This window comes from Nipponia nippon, unplaced genomic scaffold, assembly GCF_047370975.1.
Source record: "Nipponia nippon isolate SJK-2023a ecotype South Korea unplaced genomic scaffold, ASM4737097v1 scaffold_5, whole genome shotgun sequence".
NCBI classification, from domain to species: Eukaryota; Metazoa; Chordata; class Aves; order Pelecaniformes; family Threskiornithidae; genus Nipponia; species Nipponia nippon.
Genome location: NW_028262369.1, coordinates 98,386,564 through 98,404,898, shown reverse-complemented (window position 1 = coordinate 98,404,898; position 18,335 = coordinate 98,386,564).

Genomic DNA, 18,335 nt, shown 5'->3' with positions numbered 1-18,335 from the left:
ATAAATTCTTCTTCGGCAATGACATATGAAGCGAGGCATGACCTCCAGACTATCTGAGTGCTTACAACAACACAAGGACACTGATGAATTTGAAGCAGACGTCACTTTGACATATGAGAAAATCCAAGGGATTCTGATTACAATATCCCATGAAGCCATAATTAAGGCCTTTATGGCAACAAAGAAAATTGGATTACATTATTTCAGTCCTAAACAGCCAGAAGATTGCAGGAAAGCCAAGAGTAAAGAGCGTAGCAAGCCATAGACGTCTCAGACAGAAAACAAAGACATGGGCAATTGCAGGATATTTTTAAGCGGTCTTGTGTGTTTTGAAATGATATAGGACAAACCCACGAGTGGCAGCAGAGGAAATCATACCTTCATTTTCTCCTCATCTCTTCATACTCCATTTTTCGTAAGTAATGTGCGTCATGTAAATCAGAGGAACTCTAAATGTAATCCACATGTATCGTGGTTTCCTTCGATGCCTCCACAGTAAGAACAAAGTTTTCCATCACTGCTTTATTTAAATGAATACATCATCCATACCACAACGCACCGATACGCACCGCAGCCGCCTGAACTCTCCATCCTTCGAAACACCAAACCAACTCTATAAGAACCAGAATTGCCCGAATTAAAACAGCATGTGCGAAGGCATGGCGCAGCTCTGTCAAACTTTGCATTAATTTAAAACCCTTTCCGTTGCATTAATAATAAATAGAAGTCGTGTGATGGGGAGGAGAATATGAGAACCTGCCCGTGTCTCCTCTTCACTGCCTTCCTCCATCAAGCACAGCAGTATCTGCTCCCTCCGCTCCACCACTTCAAAGAAGGTGGTTCATGGTCAGCAGTTCTCATTTTTGGTTTGCCGTGGTTCAACAGAGCAGTGACTTGGCTCTTGCCAAAATGTCCTTGTCTATGTATGTCCTTGCTCTGAATGCAAATCCAAAACTCAGAGCAAAGCTCAGCCAAAACCACTGATTTTCCTCGGTTCTTTGTCAAAACCTTGTCAAACTTCACCAACATTTTGTCAAAAATTCCTCCCAACCCTTGTCAAAATGTTGGCTTGTTTTAGCACAAGACGTTAAATAACAAAACGATCTCAAAGTAGCCAAACTGTGTAAAACCGTACCAAGGCACCTTTTTTTACAACAAACCAGCAGAGTAAGAGTTATGTTTTACATAATACAGTGCCACCACAGTTCCAACTGGCTTTAAAAAAAACACTTTTTCTGCCACGGTCCCTGGGCCCAGGTGACCGTCTTATTGCATGGCCCCCACACTCTACATCCAGCTGTGCCTCCAGCTGTGCCCACTGAGGAACATGGATATTGGAGGCACTGCAACGTGTCCTCACCACAGTTCGGCTACAAATCTCAGATACCTAAAGTAAATATAACTATGTATTCTCAAGCCAGAGAATAAAAATCATCTTACTCTTCAGTTATGTGATAGATTTACTGTGCACTTCATAAAACATGAATATCATTTGTTTTAATAAAAGGAAACCCACCGGGGAGTTGGCTTCAGCTCAGCTCTCAATTCATCGTTTGCGGGTCGCATTTTGCTAGGTTTCTCAGCTGATGGCACATCAGTCACATCCGATCAGATCACAAGCAATGGTGTTGGCATTCTTTAATATTGTTTTTTCTAGTGTTCTCCATCCTCTCACACTCTTTCATAAAAAAATATGAATGTGTCAAAGGCTTTCCAGATTTATATTGATTTGTGACAGATCATAAACATTTCATCTCCTTCACTTCTCTTCACTGAGCAAAAAGAGCTATGAAAAATTTCATTCCTACTGTGGTTTTTTCTAAACAGAATCAGCAAATATCCAGATGAATATCCAGGTTGGAAATAACATCTGCAACACCTTATAAAAAATACATTAATTTTATCAGATTATTTCAGTGGATGGCCCCATCACCGTTCAGATTTCAAGACAGACTTTATGTTCCTGTGTGTTCCTTTTGTTTGCTTTTCTAAATGGGACTCGGATAAAGAGAAAGGCTGTATCAGTGTGGGGCAGGGGGAGAAAGTGTGCAAAACCTCTCTGAGACCTCGAAGGTGCCGTCTCCTGTGCTCCTGCGTGACCCACTGGTGTCTTGCAGCTCCTCCCCAGCACTGCATCGCCCAGGTCTCGGCGAACATTAATTGAAAGTCTGTTCTTCTCACTTGTTTCCGTCTGTGGAGCATAAATTCAGAGATTAACTAAAAATTAGCAGAAGAACAGTGTTTTGGGAGGAGTGGAATGATATATGAATTCTGGCTTAATTTAGCAAATTGAGAAATGGCAGAATGTTTCCTCCTGAAGCTTCACTTCAAAATGGCAAAATCGATTTACTTGAAAAAGAAAAGAGGTTAAACAGCAAGATTAACTAACCCCAAAATACCCCCCCAGATTTCACCTAGGATATAATGAGATGTTTTGGGTTGACCCTAAAGAAAAAAAAAAAATATTTCACTTGTATCTACTTTCTCCCAATTTGGCTACTAATTTTTTAAAAAATCCATTATCTATCCAGCTTTACTTTGCTTTCAGTATGAGCAAACTTGAGTTACCTGCAAATCTAATTTCTTTAAATATTCACAAGTTATGAATTTTTATGGCATAGCAAAATTTTTGGGGGTATAAAATTCCCCCTTAAACCACCAATGACGGAAAAACAAAGTATAGCCAGAAGTGCTTATTTGGAAGTCAAATAGCTTTGAGAAAATTGCATAAGACATCAAATCAGAAGTAATGTCAGGATATCAAATGTGTACCTCAAGCTATATTTGAGTCAATTAAAAAAAAAATAATTTACTCTGGGTTTATTGGATTGCTGAAAAATGTCAGAGCTGAAGTTGCTGGGTACATGTTAAAGTATGTTGAACAAAATGACCTTGTGTGTTGATGAGCCATAAAAATATCTTCTTTAACATCTATAAAATGAAGTAATAGGTAATTTTCTCTTTTCCTCTTCCAGTATGCAGCCTGTTCAGTCCTGCCCCTGCAGGAGCTTCCCGCTGGGGAGCAGGGATGCAGCATCCGCTGCCGAGGCTCATTCCCTGACGGGCCAGGTTGGTGTTTGGGACGATGAGCGGTGCCCATCAGCAGTATTTATACCCTCTCAGGGCATGGGGTTGTTGCCCAGTTCAAAGTACAAGAGCCCGAGGTGGGCAGTAGACACACAGCCTCCAGGAAGCCTTCTGGTCACCGGCCACCCTGGGAGCCCAGGACCCAAGACCACCAGAGGTTTCTTTAACACCAACTATCTCCTCCATTAGATATTTAACCTGGCCTTTAGTCCCTAATTCAGCCCATTTTGGTTACTGGTTAATGCGTTTGTAAGTGGTCACCGTTGTTAAGCATATCCCTCCGTGGCAGCCCCCTCCACACTGGCCACATGCTGCATGGAGACCAGAAGACCTGACACAAGAATCACAGATTTCTTCTACAGCTCCATGTTTTAATTTTCCATCTGAAGCTCATCCCTATTTTCAGACCCCATCCCACTTACCCTCCACTGTGTACCCCCGCCCCCCCCCCCCCCCCGATCCGCCAGGCAACACCCACTGCCAGAATCACCAACTTCCCTCAGGATAGCCCGCCCAGCCCTGCCAAATCCCAGATAAGGGTTTCCCAAGGAGAAGGAAGGTAATTGCCATCGCTTTATGATTCGTTTAATTACCTTGTGTTATGAGGATGATTACATTTGATTCACACAAAAGTGACTCAGATTACACACAAAATTATTAACTGATAAAAAGAGACTATATTATCTGTAATAAGGTTGTTTTTTTTTTTTTATTCTTGACTGATATTCTGCTCTCAGGAAGAACTGCAACAAGCTAAATCTTAACAATAGTCATTCTGGGCAGGAAAACTGGGACTGTACTGTTCCCTTACACATGGACCCAAAATGAAGGTCTCTGGAATCTTAGGAATGATTCAAAGCAAACAGGAGCCTTCTCCCACGTTCTCACGAAGCTTTCTGTGCAAGGGCATTGAGGGGATTGCGGGGAGGAGGATGCTCGAAGAGGGGGCGGTTGTGCTCTCTTGGCAAATTATTTTTCTTTCTATCTCAGAACCACTTTCAGGAATCCTTCTGGGTACAGCTGAAAGCCTTTCAAGCTAGTAAAAGATCAGTTTGACTTGTATTGCCTCAATTAATCAGTGTGGTTATTCCCCATCCCAGGCTGCTATTTCTAACCTCCACGTTTCAACGCCATACTGGAGTGTTTGCCTGCACACGTGCAAGGAGCCAGCAGCCCTCCCTGCCCTGACCGGGGGGAAGAGCAGATTACAGCAACTGGCTCTTTTCCTTTCCCCTTCCCTTCTCTTCCCTTTTCTCCTTTCCTTTTTTCTCTTTTCTTTTCTTTTTTTTCCTCTCCTCTCCTCTCCTCTCCTCTCCTCTCCTCTCCTCTCCTCTCCTCTCCTCTCCTCTCCTCTCCTCTCCTCTCCTCTCCTCTCCTCTCCTCTCCTCTCCTCTCCTCTCCTCTCCTCTCCTCTCCTCTCCTCTCTCCTCTCCTCTCCTCTCCTCTCCTCTCCTCTCCTCTCCTCTTCTCTCCTCTCCTCTCCTCTCCTCTCCTCTCCTCTCCTCTCCTCTCCTCTCCTCTCCTCTCCTCTCCTCTCCTCTCCTTTCCTTTCCTTTCCTTTCCTTTCCTTTCCTTTCCTTTCCTTTCCTTTCCTTTCCTTTCCTTTCCTTTCCTTTCCTTTCCTTTCCTTTCCTTTCCTTTCCTTTCCTTTCCTTTCCTTTCCTTTCCTTTCCTTTCCTTTCCTTTCCTTTCCTTTCCTTTCCTTTCCTTTCCTTTCCTTTCCTTTCCTTTCCTTTCCTTTCCTTTCCTTTCCTTTCCTTTCCTTTCCTTTCCTTTCCTTTCCTTTCCTTTCCTTTCCTATTTTTTCCTTTTCTTTTCTTTTCTTTTCTTTTCTTTTCTTTTCTTTTCTTTTCTTTTCTTTTCTTTTCTTTTCTTTTCTTTTCTTTTCTTTTCTTTTCTTTTCTTTTCTTTTCTTTTCTTTTCTTTTCTTTTCTTTTCTTTTCTTTTCTTTTCTTTTCTTTTCTTTTCTTTTCTTTTCTTTTCTTTTCTTTTCTTTTCTTTTCTTTTCTTTTCTTTTCTTTTCTTTTCTTTTCTTTTCTTTTCTTTTCTTTTCTTTTCTTTTCTTTTCTTTTCTTTTCTTTTCTTTTCTTTTCTTTTCTTTTCTTTTCTTTTCTTTTCTTTTCTTTTCTTTTCTTTTCTTTTCTTTTCTTTTCTTTTCTTTTCTTATTTTATTTTCTCTTTATTCTTTTCTTCCCTCTCCTCTCCTCTCCTCTCTCTCTCCTCTCCTCTCCTCTCCTCTCCTCTCCTCTCCTCTCCTCTCCTCTCCTCTCCTCTCCTCTCCTCTCCTCTCCTCTCCTCTCCTCTCCCTTTTCTATTCCGTTCCATTCTGTTCTGTTCTAGTCTATATTTCCACTATTATTTTCTTAGTCCCAAGCCACAGTTTGCTCGAGGAAACCCCTGGACACCAGCAAGCTGAGAGCGCTGAGCACCCGGCACAGCTCAGTCAGGGATCTTGGAAAGAAAGGAGGGCTTTAGTGTTTTATAGCTACACAGGGAGGTGGGAAGTTTGCCCTGGCAGTGGTTGTTCGGTGTGGAGCACGCCGCCATCGCCCACGGCCGTAGGGATGGCCGGTGGCTCTGCAGGGCTGGGGCATGCGATCCTCCTGGGGGTCCCTGCCTGCAGACGGGGGCTGCGAGGAGGGTGGGCTGCACAGCACCTCCAGGGACACCCCCGGGGCCCCCCAAAAACGCCTCTGCTGTGCCAGGCACCACGCTTCATTTCACTGGGTCCGCACAATAGCAAGGATTTTCTCCAGGTTAGCTCAAATTACTACTGTCTACCACAGGAATTAGCTAAAGTAGCTGCCCTGGCCCAGTGCTGCAGGCAGTGCCAGCACCTTTCTCAGCTGGAGCTGGGAGATTTTGCCCATCACAGCGAAAAGCGTGGCCAGTCCCAAGGTAACAAGCAAGGGGGACGCTCTCAGACCAATTCCCCCCAATGAAGGACACCTGAGGGAATGAGAAGGATGGTAACGTGGTACAAATTATATGCCAAAAAGACAGAAGATGATGTAAAATCAAGACTTCTAAGCTTTTTCGTAACATAGGCTACATCTTCAGAGAGAGCCTATTTTATATTCTATCCTCCATCACTCTGGCAGGTGAATAATATCCCTTCAGCAGCCGGAGCAATTGCTTCCATGGACGAGCAATATTAGGAAAGTACCAATGCATTTTATCATCTTGCAAAAGTTTGGTCCGAGTGAGAGAAGTCAACAAGAGGTGACCTGATGTGTTGCATTAGCAGAGACTGCAGAAACCTCCTGTAAATTAAAGAAGGGGTGACCTCTTTAGATGCACACCCTTTATCTCCTGTGTCAGCACCAGTAGCGTACGCATGAGAACAGACCCAAAATGTGCATTACAGGCCACGACATGAAAGAGGAGAAGGGTTTGATGGAATTTAAAATGAGATAGCGTACCTATGGAAATGGAAGAAAATGAAGCTAAAAATTACCTTGTAGGTTTATTAAACTTCCCTGTGATTTTGGCCCACAAAAGGATTTGGATTCAATTTAAAGAGGAAGCTGATGGCATTCACCAGTGGTACAAACAACAGGATGGAGTTACCCTGCTATATTCCCACCAAACACCTACCCTAAGACTGTACATTTATATTTTGTTTCCAAATCCTACTATACAGCATGCAGCAATTTCTGGCTCGTGCTGTAGCAAGAGGCAGGGCAGCAATTGCACTCCCTTAATCTGCCAAATGACAAAAGAGTCGTTCCACAAGAGCATACTGAGAAATACGGGCAGATCATAGGCTTTAGGCAGCTACATGGGTTTAATTTGATGCACTGTTGTGCAATCATGGTACCGGCATAAAAGGACATCTGTAGCGTTCGGGTGTACCTCACGGGGAAGAAAATGACATCATTTTCTCTTCCCTGCCAGTGCACACGCTTTGCCCAAGCATCACTTTCCTCACTTACAGCAGAGAGCCACCCGCCGGCTAGCTAAAAAGGGAAAATGAGAACAGAAAACCTGAGCAGACATTACCTGGCATGACAGCGGCATGTTGTACCTGCACCCCGGAGAGTGGATGCAGAGACTGGCCATCAGACCTGTGCAACTGAGCCGTGGTACGCAGCAGCAGCACCAAAATGCATTTTTATAAAAATACAAAATCTGAAAGCAACTTAAACGCTATTATAAATATAACATTGGCATGCTTACTCAAAAACACAATTAATTCCAGTTTCCAAAGCCTGTAGGCAGGACATCAGGCTGGAGGGCTGTGAAATTTTCCCTGACATACACCTACAAAGCCAAGCCAGCGAGGCAGGCTGTCTGCAGGACTTAAGGCTCGGAACAAATTGAAAATCACTAATGGAATATTGCGCAGTTTGTTCATATTAGGAGCAGTCAAAAATCATACATAATGTAACAATGTACATGCAACAGCAGGCTCACGCGAGATAATTTAACCATGAGGAAATGGTCTTTGAAGTGGTCCCTGATGAGATTTTGCTTGTTCCTAAGAGAATCCAGATGTATTCCAGAACAGCATTTTAAAACCACTTTCTAAAATTACACCCCCTCCCAGTCATTACGGTGCATTATGGTGACACTCTGCAGTTGGGATTTTATGGGGAAAATTACTTCCAAGTTGTATTTTTCTGTTAAATGCTCCCCCCCCCAGTACCTGAACCCTCACTTTGACAACTGCAGGCTTTTCATTACCCGACGTACGCGTTCCCCGGGCTTTGCGTTTTGCAGAAGATACATCGTGGGCCAAATTCTGCCTTCTGTTATCCCTGGAAAGCTCATTAAAGGCTATTAATCTTGACTTCATCGGGCTTACGGTACAGTAACTGAGAGTAGAAGTTGGCCTGAACAGTCATGGTTTCACCCCAAAATGTTAACTCATGGTTTTTACAGCTGCAGAGCGGAGCAAACCAAGCGGAACCAGGCACCCTTCCTCTCTCGCCCGCTCCATGAGAAGGGAAATTAACGGCATTATTAAAAGGGCTCCTTGATTTTGCACCTTGCTGGGGATCTCCCTGCGAAGCCACAGAGCAGACAACTCAGGAGGTTTGCAAGCCAGGAATACATAATTTTAAGATTTGTTCTTTACATTGCTTTGTCTCAAATGTGACAGAAGCAATGTGTTGGATGCACCAGCTGGCTCGGGCTGCGTAGGTCAAGGATGCCGCGGCTAAAACAGAGAGATACCCATCAGCCACAGAGCCCAAATTACTCTGGTCCAGGCTATAATTGGGTTCCTTATCGGTATTTTAAGGAAGACACAAATACAGGCTCCTTGTATATACAATTAAGACCTGCAACCTTGCCCTGCCATGGCAGGGCTAAGAGAGGCCTTGCTGTCCCCCCGTGACCAGCACTGCAGACCCTCTCCCCACCGAAGCAGCGGTGGCGGGTCCTTCCCATGGGATCTGCAAGAGAGGGGATGCGCCGGGCATCCACGTTCCCCACCAGGATAGGGGTCACAAGGCCTCTTTTTCTTTCCTTTTCTTTTTTTTTTTTTTTTTTAAAGATTTGACCTTCAGAAGGAAATTCATGGCAACCCTCACAATAACCGACTTCCCCCATCTGTGTTAAGTGCTGGGGAAAGCTATCAGGCAAAGAAAATTGATTCCTTTTCAGAGACAGAAACAGACCCGGAGAGGGATTTTATTTCCCTGTAAGGTTATTATATTCAATGTTAACATTATTTAAAGGGTTTTGAATGGAGCTGTACTCTGCAACATCTCATTATGGAGTAAAATCATCTTAATGATTACACTCTGCCAATACCCACTGCTTTATGGGGTGCTTTCATTACCGTTAGAGATGCTCTTCGTCTGGGAGTGACGTGCATCTATCACCGCAGCTTTGTGAGGACGGGAAAGAAAAGGAGACCGTCGCTGTGCAGTAATTGTTAGCGTTTCTGTCTGCAAAATCCCCAAAGTTGTAACGATTCAGTTCAAACACGTGGGATTTTGCATTTTCTTGCAGTGCTTTTTAGCACTAGAAGCATTCAGAGAGTTTCATACATTAAACATAGGCTCTGTGCTTAATTTATTTCTACTGGCTGTTTCCTTTCCATACGGAACCTGTCAGGAGTTTAAAATAATCTGAAATGTGGTCATTTATTTCCACGCTGCATTACGATGCGTATGAACAGCACTTATCACCCAGTAACACACCTGCAGTGCCGACACCTTTGCATTTGTGGAACTAAACACATTTATACAAGTGAATAAGTAACACGGACTCATACAGCTTTTCTTAGGCTTAGTCAGGAAAGCTGTTCCAATATATTTTTTTCCCCTGAAAAAGTCTTCCAAGAAAATGAAATAACTTTGGATTTTATAAAAATATTGTCTGGAAATGTTTGCATTTGCAGTGAAAACTCCAAATCCTCTGGCCAAGCGATGCAAATAACAAAAATGTAAGAGACTGGGAAAAGATGCTTGGACAAAATGCAATATTCTTCATTAAATGTGGTGTTTGACCAAAAGCACCCACAGCAATACGGCTCCTCAGGAGGATGGCGTGAAGGGGTTTTTACTTCTACACTTGCACTTCGTAAAACTGTTACAGGAAAAATTCTCTCCCACTTCTGCAGCCAAGAACACAAGGTGCTGGTAGGTTGAAAAGGCTCATTGTTCACTCAAAGAACAATGTTAAATACATTTTTATACTGAAAGACATAAGCTCAATAGACTAATCTTCTCATAAAGGAGAAGATTAACAGGTGATTTGGCCATAATATCTAATGTATCTAATACACGGCACTCTGCAGTCTAACAGGAGAGTGCTCTGCAGCCTAGCAGGCAACATTATCAAAAGTTACCATAGCTGGAAGTCGAAATTTAGTCTGGTATGACTTAAATTAGACAGATTCATTTCTGACCTTAAGTGCACTTAATAAAGGGAGCAATTTACCCAGGACTGTGGTGCATCCCATGCAGCATGCATCAGGCATTAGGTCTTGGTCAGCCTTCCCAAGGGCTTTTCTTCCCTCCCCAGCCCTTCTAAAAGCAAAGAAGCCCTGGCTTTCTAAGCTTTTTCTTATTCATTGAATCCTATTTAATGCAAGCACACCTATATTTACAGTGAGCAGGGGAAACATTTGTGCACAGGCATTGGTACTCAGTGGAAATACAGTTCTGCGTTGCATTGCGACTCCCTTGCAAAGCTGTTTTACAGCCCTCGGAAGGAATAAACCCAGCGCACTGTGACCCTACAGCAGCCTTGGCAGGTCGCCCCCCACGCCCCCCAGACAGGCAGCTGTGGGGGATCCCCCATCCCCAGACCCCAAAACCTGGTGCTGTCCCCCCAGCCCGGGCTCTGTGTCCCTGCCAGTGGAGGTGGACAGAAACAGCTCCAATTCTGACATGTCCCTACAGACAAATAGAGATTTTTAAACTTTTTTTCCTCCAGTCTGCTATTAGTGTGATTAATGGAAGGAGAGAAAAACTGGGTAAGGAGAGGAGAGAGGCATCCTGCTCCTCCGAGCCGCGGCTGCCCAGCCAGCAGCCCACCTCTCCGGCTTGGAGATGGATGAGGTTGCTGCACGCCAGTAAGAGGAGCCAACGGGCCAAGCTGAAATCCCACCCCAAACCCATGTTTAATATTTATAGCTGGGTTAGAGCACCAGGAGGCTAAATCACACAGAGGTTTTGAATTACTTGTGAGTTTTCCCCACTCTGTCCTCTTCACCTCCATCAGCAGCAGCAGTACCTCCATATGGAAGCATCCCAGCTACTCACGCAGCCAGCTCTGCAGACAGAAAGCAATTTGCCAGTCAACATATGCATTAACCAGAAAATCCCCCCAGGCAAAATTCCTTCATGAGGCTCAATGAGCCGCAGATACCTTAACGGAGTCCCCAAGCCCTCCAACGACTGGATTTTAATAACTTTAATAACCCCAATACTGTGAGCTAAAGTTAAAGATTAGGTTTGTAGTTTTTATTGTACTTATTTGGGTGCGGGAGTGTTTTGAATAGCTTGCGAGCGGCTTTAGTTGTTTTCCTTGTCAGCATGTTCGCCCTGGGCTTGTAGTTCGATGCTCAACTCAATTGCTTCAGTTTAACAATTTTTCCTTCTCCTAACTGCTTTAGTTTTCAAAATAGTCCTAAATTGCAAACTGGAAGAAAGAGAAACATGGGGGGTTTACGGGCATTTAAAGTTCACAAGGAGGGAGGTCCCCTCTGACGAACACTAGCAGGTATGCCCGTAGGCATGAGTAGAAAGCCATTTGCAATGGCTCCTTCTGCAATGGTCCCCATCGCCCTGTGCCGCTCTGAGCGAGGCGGCGTCCAGACACCCAGCACCTCCTGAAACCTCAGCAGAATTTATGAACTGCTGCCAGCAGCCTCCACGCTTGTTAATGCCTCTTCATTTCCAAATCTAACAGCCAGAGATGTTGGCCCCTCTGCATATGGGAGATGTGGGACTTCGGACCCATCGCTGATGGAAGATGCCCAACCACGCCGGCACGCAGCAGCCAGCTCAGCACCAGCATTTTGTGCAGGGGGGAACAGAGCGGCATGGCCACACCAGCTGCTGCAGGTCACTGTCTGCAGCGGTGCTTCCTCCGATGGAGCTGCACTTGTGCAAGAAACTCCTTGCTTACAGAAGACCTTTTCCTCCCAAGCCTGTTTCTAGCACAGCAGTACTGCCGTTACCACTACAAAGACAATAATAGAATGGTTTGGGTTGGAAGAGACTTTAAAGGTTATCTAGTCCAACCCCCCTGCAATGAGCAGGGATGTCGTCAACTCCATCAGGTTGCTCAGAGCCCCGTCCAACCTGACCTTGAATGTTTCCAGGGATGGGGCATGTACAACCTCATCTAACCTACAAATATTACCAGCTTCAAAGGAATTATATCACGCATCCATTCTGCATGCAGAAACAGGCAAAGCAAAAGTAAAACTGTAAATTATCTCTTCTCTAAGGCGAACATGTTGAGTCACAAGTTAATTAACGGTACGTTACATGAGAAAACTCTATAATGAGCCTCCAAAACTCTCTGAATCAGACGCCCACAGGTTGGAGGAGGGATGAAAGAGGGGGAGAACAGCTTATAAAAGGATGCCCCAAGGAGCAGGACCAGGAGTAAGTGGCCATCGACCCATCATATGATTCCCAAGAGTCAGATCATGATGAGAGATGTCAATGCTTACCCAAAAAAAAAAAAAAAAAAAAAGAAAGAAAATACCAGAACTCTACAAGCAACAATTTGCCAGAAAAAGCAAAACAGCTGAGAAGGAGTAATCTGATCCACATTTTTTTATCATTTTCTTCATTAATTTTAAATACCAAAAATTACAGGAAGGCAAGCCCTAAAAAAAAAGAAAGAGTAACTGTTTATTTTCTGGATGAATAAAGAAGCATAGATTTTTCTAGTGATATTTCCCTTTCATTTGAGAGGATTGGACCAGAGACAGCAGGCTGCTGAAGAAGCAGGCACCATGACAAGGTGGCTGAAGCTGCAAGCTATGCCGGCTTAGATCCCGTCAGGGGCTCTAGCCCAACACAGGCACGTGCGTCTGGATACAGAAATTTGGGAATTATTATTGGGGTTTCTTCCATTCTGCATTTCCAGCAGATGATGGGATAGCTGGTCCTGAAGGAATTGCCACCTTTTCAGCAAGACTGGTATGAAATAAGGGTGTCATCCATTAGTGGAAACACCTTGCAACAAAGACAAGGACACTTGGACCACGGTGGAACCTGTCATTCTGCTGTGGCACTGAGCAACAGCCATCAGGATTATTAGAAATGCTTCAAAAGCACCAAATCCACTGGGTGCCCCAAGTTCTGCAGCCTCCACCCCACAGAAAGGTGCTCCAAGTCCCTCTCTGACTAAGCAGACATGCAACATCCAGTCTTATAAGTGCATCACCAAAGGAAAAAAAAATCCTGAAAGTCTTATTGCCAAGAAACTGCTTCACTGACAACCTGTAGAGGCATTTCTCTTCCCAGCTTTGACCCCAACACAAACCTTCCTACCCTGTACTTCTTGCGCAGGAGGATCATCATGAAGACAAGACCCAAATGTCTCTAGATGGTAGAAAGCAGCTGGCTTCCATCTCCCCCACAAGCACTGGCTAGCCCCTATGTGACCAAGCTGTTTTCATCGAATTTTTCTTTGATCTGAGTGACCATTTTATTTCTGTAAAGTTACAGTGCTCAGAGCCGATCTAAGTTTCTACTCCAGCTGAAACCCAAACCCAGGGTGCTCCAGGTCAGGTTGGTTAGGAGAGGTCTGGGAAACCACAGTCCTCACCCTGCACCCTCCTTCTTCTCCAGCTGGTGGCAACGCTGTGACCAAAGCCATGGTCACACAAGTCACTTTTTGCTTAAAATTCAGAAATAATTTTGCAGATATGAACTGAAGCTTTTTGAGTCTCCATTTCCATGTCCCTTGCTTTGAAAGCGAAGAGGGGTGTGAGCAACGGGGACCCGCTCCTGCTCTCACTGAAACACCTACTCCTGGGTGCTCTGGCTTTCATCCAAAGTTTCACTTTCTCCCACCATCGAAACCATGAGGAGAAAGAGAAAAAGGCAGGAAAGAACAATTCCTGTTCAGTATCTGTTTCCATAGAAACACCAAAATTAAGAGAGAGAAGACTTTTAACATCACCCTGTCCATACACCTGCCAGCACAGTCCCGGAGTTTCGAGACGTGCTCACACCTGAGCTGACAAAACGCACCTCCGTGGTAATTTTACAAACTTACTGACAACGCTGACTTGAGACCTATCCCAAACAGAGTTACACGTTGCTGTGATCTAATCAGGCCGTAAACACTTGACGTGACCATCTCCCAAGGGTTCTCCTCCGCTGCGAGGAAGCAGTCACGGGCATGAGACACCCTCACGCTCAGCTCTTGCCTTAGGAGCTCACGTATATATTTAACTGACAAGACGCATAAAAATCACTCGCTGAGCAAGGCAAACATGGGAGTTATTTGGACAGGGTTAGCAGGTTTGCAGTATCCAGATGGAACATGCAACTCCTCCAAGAATGTGAATATCATCTTTTTTTTTTTTTTTTTGAGCAATTTAATATGGGCCACGAGCCAGACTGTGTCAAGAGGAACGCTCACATAAGGGAAGCAATCACACTGCAGCCCTTTGTCCTAATAAACCATCATCGTATTTCCCATTGCTGCTGGTTTTAGAGCTAGAGCAAACAGGCAAAGCAGGTTACCAGCCTGCTATCTGACACCAAGGTGTGAGGATCCCCATGGTTATGACAAGATATATACTCCATCGATGGCTAGGAAGGAGGAATTTCATCTTCTCCTTTGCCGCCTCTCATGTGAACGCTTGGAAATGAAAACATATGCACCAAGAAATCCCTGAAGCATTAATGAAAACTGGATGCTACTTCTTGTTACTTTCTAAATTTGATATATAACAGGAACACCAAAAAAATGTGCAAAGGAATGTTCTTCCCCCCTCCACTAAACGACAACAAGCTTTTCCCTGGTAGTTTGCAATGCCGTCTCTGTTCCATAAAAACACAATAAAAATCACAGTGAGAAACACTAGAAGAGATTGACAGAGTAAAATAGGAACAAAGTATAAAACCGAAAGCATCAAGAGTAAGCTCTTAAGTCTCTTCTTCCTAATCTTCCCAATGATCTTCTCCGCTGTTCTGTTTTATTACCTCTCAGAAGGGTTTTAGCTTTAATATATATTGGAATTACTGGGGAAAGGAAACATTTTAAACATTTAGGCATCCTAACTCTTTCAAGAAAGGTTTCTTAACCTTTAATCTTCCTTCCTCCACCCGCAGGCCACGCAATATGCAAGGCAAAAGGTCAGTAATGGGGACAAAGGCAGTAGTCTGAGTCTAACCCACTTTTCCTCTACCCAAGCTATCTGCAGTCAGTGCACAAACACACATCACCGACTTTTATTACTGCTAAGGGCGGATGTGCTCAGGTTAAATACCGGCAAGTATTTAACCTACTCGACATCCACGCATGGCCAAGCAGAAGAGCGTGTGGGCTTACCTGGGAGGGAGAGTGGCACATCAACTCTCCCCAAGACTTCACAGTTGGCCAGCCAGGTCCTCAGCTGATGTAAATGGGTTCTGTTCCCTCTACCTGCACCTTGGGGTCTTTTGGGGGGTGATCAGTCTATCTATGATCAGCTCTGCCCTGCCCTCCCCATCCCCAGAGCTGTTGGCCAGGCTCATGAGGGACAACAACTGTCACGAACATAACGATGGACATGGGGTCTTTGCTGTGATGCCTGCTGTGGCACCGAAACATTTCATCTGTGTTTTGGGATGGTTCCTGGCATGCATTTTCTAAAGCAAACATCAGCAGCAAAATCAGCTCCAGACCCTTAAAGGCTGGGCAGCTCGATAGAAATGCTTAGCACGGCCACGATAAATATTCACGAGGCGCTCCAGGGAGCAGTGCTTTCATTTCCTCTGCCCTCTCGCTGATGGGGTGACCGTCCTGCCCTGCATGAGCTATGGACATTTTCCCTACATCATCAGGAAGACCAGAGGGACAGGCAAGCTCGAAACGAGACTGCCAGGCAATAATATGCTACAAACAAAACAGATGTGCATACACTACAGTCACCCTGCCTCAGTGACCTTTCAAAATACATTCGCTTTATCAGTTCCATAACGTCATCCCCTTGTGCCCACACTTAAAAGAAATGTAATTTTCTCCACAAGTCACTTCTCTCCCAAAAACCTCTCAAAGGAATAGCACAGAGGTGTGAAATAGGTGCAGCCGCTGGTGTACACAGGGACAGAGCCGCACGACCCACCCGCTGAAGGCAGCTTGCCAGAAAGCTTCCTCGTGGTGAAAAAGTGAATACAACAGAAAAGGATAAAGCTTTAAAAGAGATTCAGCCCTTCTGCTGGTTTTCCACACCAAACTGATTTACCCAACTAAATATTTGGCCCCAAAGCATTCTTCCCTCAAACTGATTCACTCTAAAACTTGTTTATTTAAGGCAGAAAGGATGGGCGAAGGCTGGCAAGCGGGAGCACAAGTCTCCCTCCTCCTTTCTCTCGAGCTATATAGGTTGATCAGAAGAGGCTGTGAGCAGCTGAGCTGGGTTTGGTCCCAGGGGATGCTGCAGATGAGTTTCAGCATGATGAAATGATGATCTTACCATGACCTAATGGGACTTCTTTGTCTGTCTATGGAGAAGCCTTCAATGAGCTCATAGCTCATATTGTTTATCACCATAGTTGGTGATGAGCAACTTTGGAACCGTTGTAGGGAAGATGCAAGTTTGAATATTCAAGTACATAGAGATGTGCTTGATGATGCCTTTTGTTAGACACCCCAGCCACTGATTTATACTCGCTGTCAAAAGGAAGCTAAAGATAGCGTTTGGAAGACAGCATAAAATGTTGGGTCTGCTGTATGGAACTTAAATAAAACTATATGTTTGAGAAAATTATATGCACTTTGCTGTGTCTCTGGGTCTCACGTAGTTCATCTACAGGTTTGGAAGAAATATTAATTCAACTCCAGCTAAATGATACTTCAGCCAAAGCTGTGGCTGTCAAAGTCGTGCATCGACAGTGGCCTTTGCCCGTTTGGGAAGTAATTGGAGATGCAACTAAAGAGTCAGCAGGGAATCAGTAATATGCAGCAGGAATGATGCTTCCAAAGTAGCACTGCAGTTTGTCCCCCACTAGACCCATTTCTTCTGATCTGTATTTATCCAAGAGGAAAACAGGATCAACTGATCATTTACACCACTGACTTCCTATTTTTTTTCAGTAGTTTTAAAGATACTGACAAATAAAAAATGCAAACTGATCTGTACTAAGCAAGCTTTTGGCTGTTCTTTACAGGTTTAAATTCGAAACGCAGCATGTGAACCCATAGCATTTTATGGTTATGAGCAGGGCATCTCAGCTAACTTCAGTCTCCCTTTGATCATCTTACACGTCTCATCTGTTCATATCATAACTTTTGAAGAGGATGTCTGATGTTTTCTTCTGAAGTTCATGTAAGAAAGTGAAGAGCCTTTATTTTAGGTTACCTTTAGAAAGGAGGAGGCTGACACACGTAAAATGTACTTTTCGGTCATTTGTTTTAGTCATTTCAACATGAGAAAAGGAACTTGTCAGTGAAAAATTAATAGATTGTTCATTATTCCTACACTGGTAAAAGAGAATATTAAACCTACCAGGATCGTGTTCTGGAAAATATACTATTTCTTATTCTTTCTAAAGCATAAATAGGTGCTGTGCCATGGAGTTAGGCCAAAAATGCATTAGTAAAATAGCGAAGTAGGAACAAGAGTTTCCTGAGAGATGTAATAGCACCTAACCAGATTTGTCATCGGGAGCATTTTGCTCTCAACAATAAAGATGCTCTCCAAGTTAATAGGTTTAGCTCTAGATATATTACAAGACAAAATGCAATAAGTCGAATGATTATCAGTTCACCTTCTTGTCTCCAGCCAAGGCTGCCCTACAGTAACAATTTTACCCCCGAAGTACCTGACCGATGCTGGTCAGAGCAGAGAGACTTCACAGGTGGATTCTGTCTCACTCAGTGACTCATGATAAGAAATATTTGGGGAATTACTAATATGCAATGTATCTTAATGTCTATTTTTTATTCCAGTTTTCACTAAAGGCATGGAAAGGTCTTCTATTGACTTTCATGGGCTCTGAATGTGGGTAATAAAAATCCTGATGAGACTTTGCAAGAAGGTTTTCTGGCCTGATCCCTGCAATTCTGGGCACTGCTCACCTCCCTCTCCCCAGAACCAAGTCATGGATTTGCTTCTAACGCACAGGACAAAAGAGGACAGGGTTTCAAGCATCCCTGCTATCACATGGCAGCGGCATGCTTCACAGTGACTGATTTCCTCAAGCTTCCAGCCAGGAGGTTTGGTTAAGCTCTGTAAATTTTTATAGAAAGGGCCTCTAACTGTCCTGACGTAGATGTCAAAAGAGATACTTTATCACAACATCCATCATCCACCCCATCTCCTCAAAGTGGGAAGTTTTGCGATATCTGGTTTTACATACTGCCAGATGCTGGGCTCTTTCATTCATTGCCAGACAGGAACAGAGTCTCATAACTCACAGGCAACACACGATGCCATAAACCTTTTTGCGAGACATTCTTCATAACCATGAGGGTTAAAAAGTATGACCCCATATATTTAAAAAACAATAAATGAGGAATTTAGTGGAGCAAGTAGCCCATTAGGCATGGCACTATGTTTAAGCATGAATTTTGACTTCTCAGATTTTCGAAGAGAACACTTTCCAGATGGA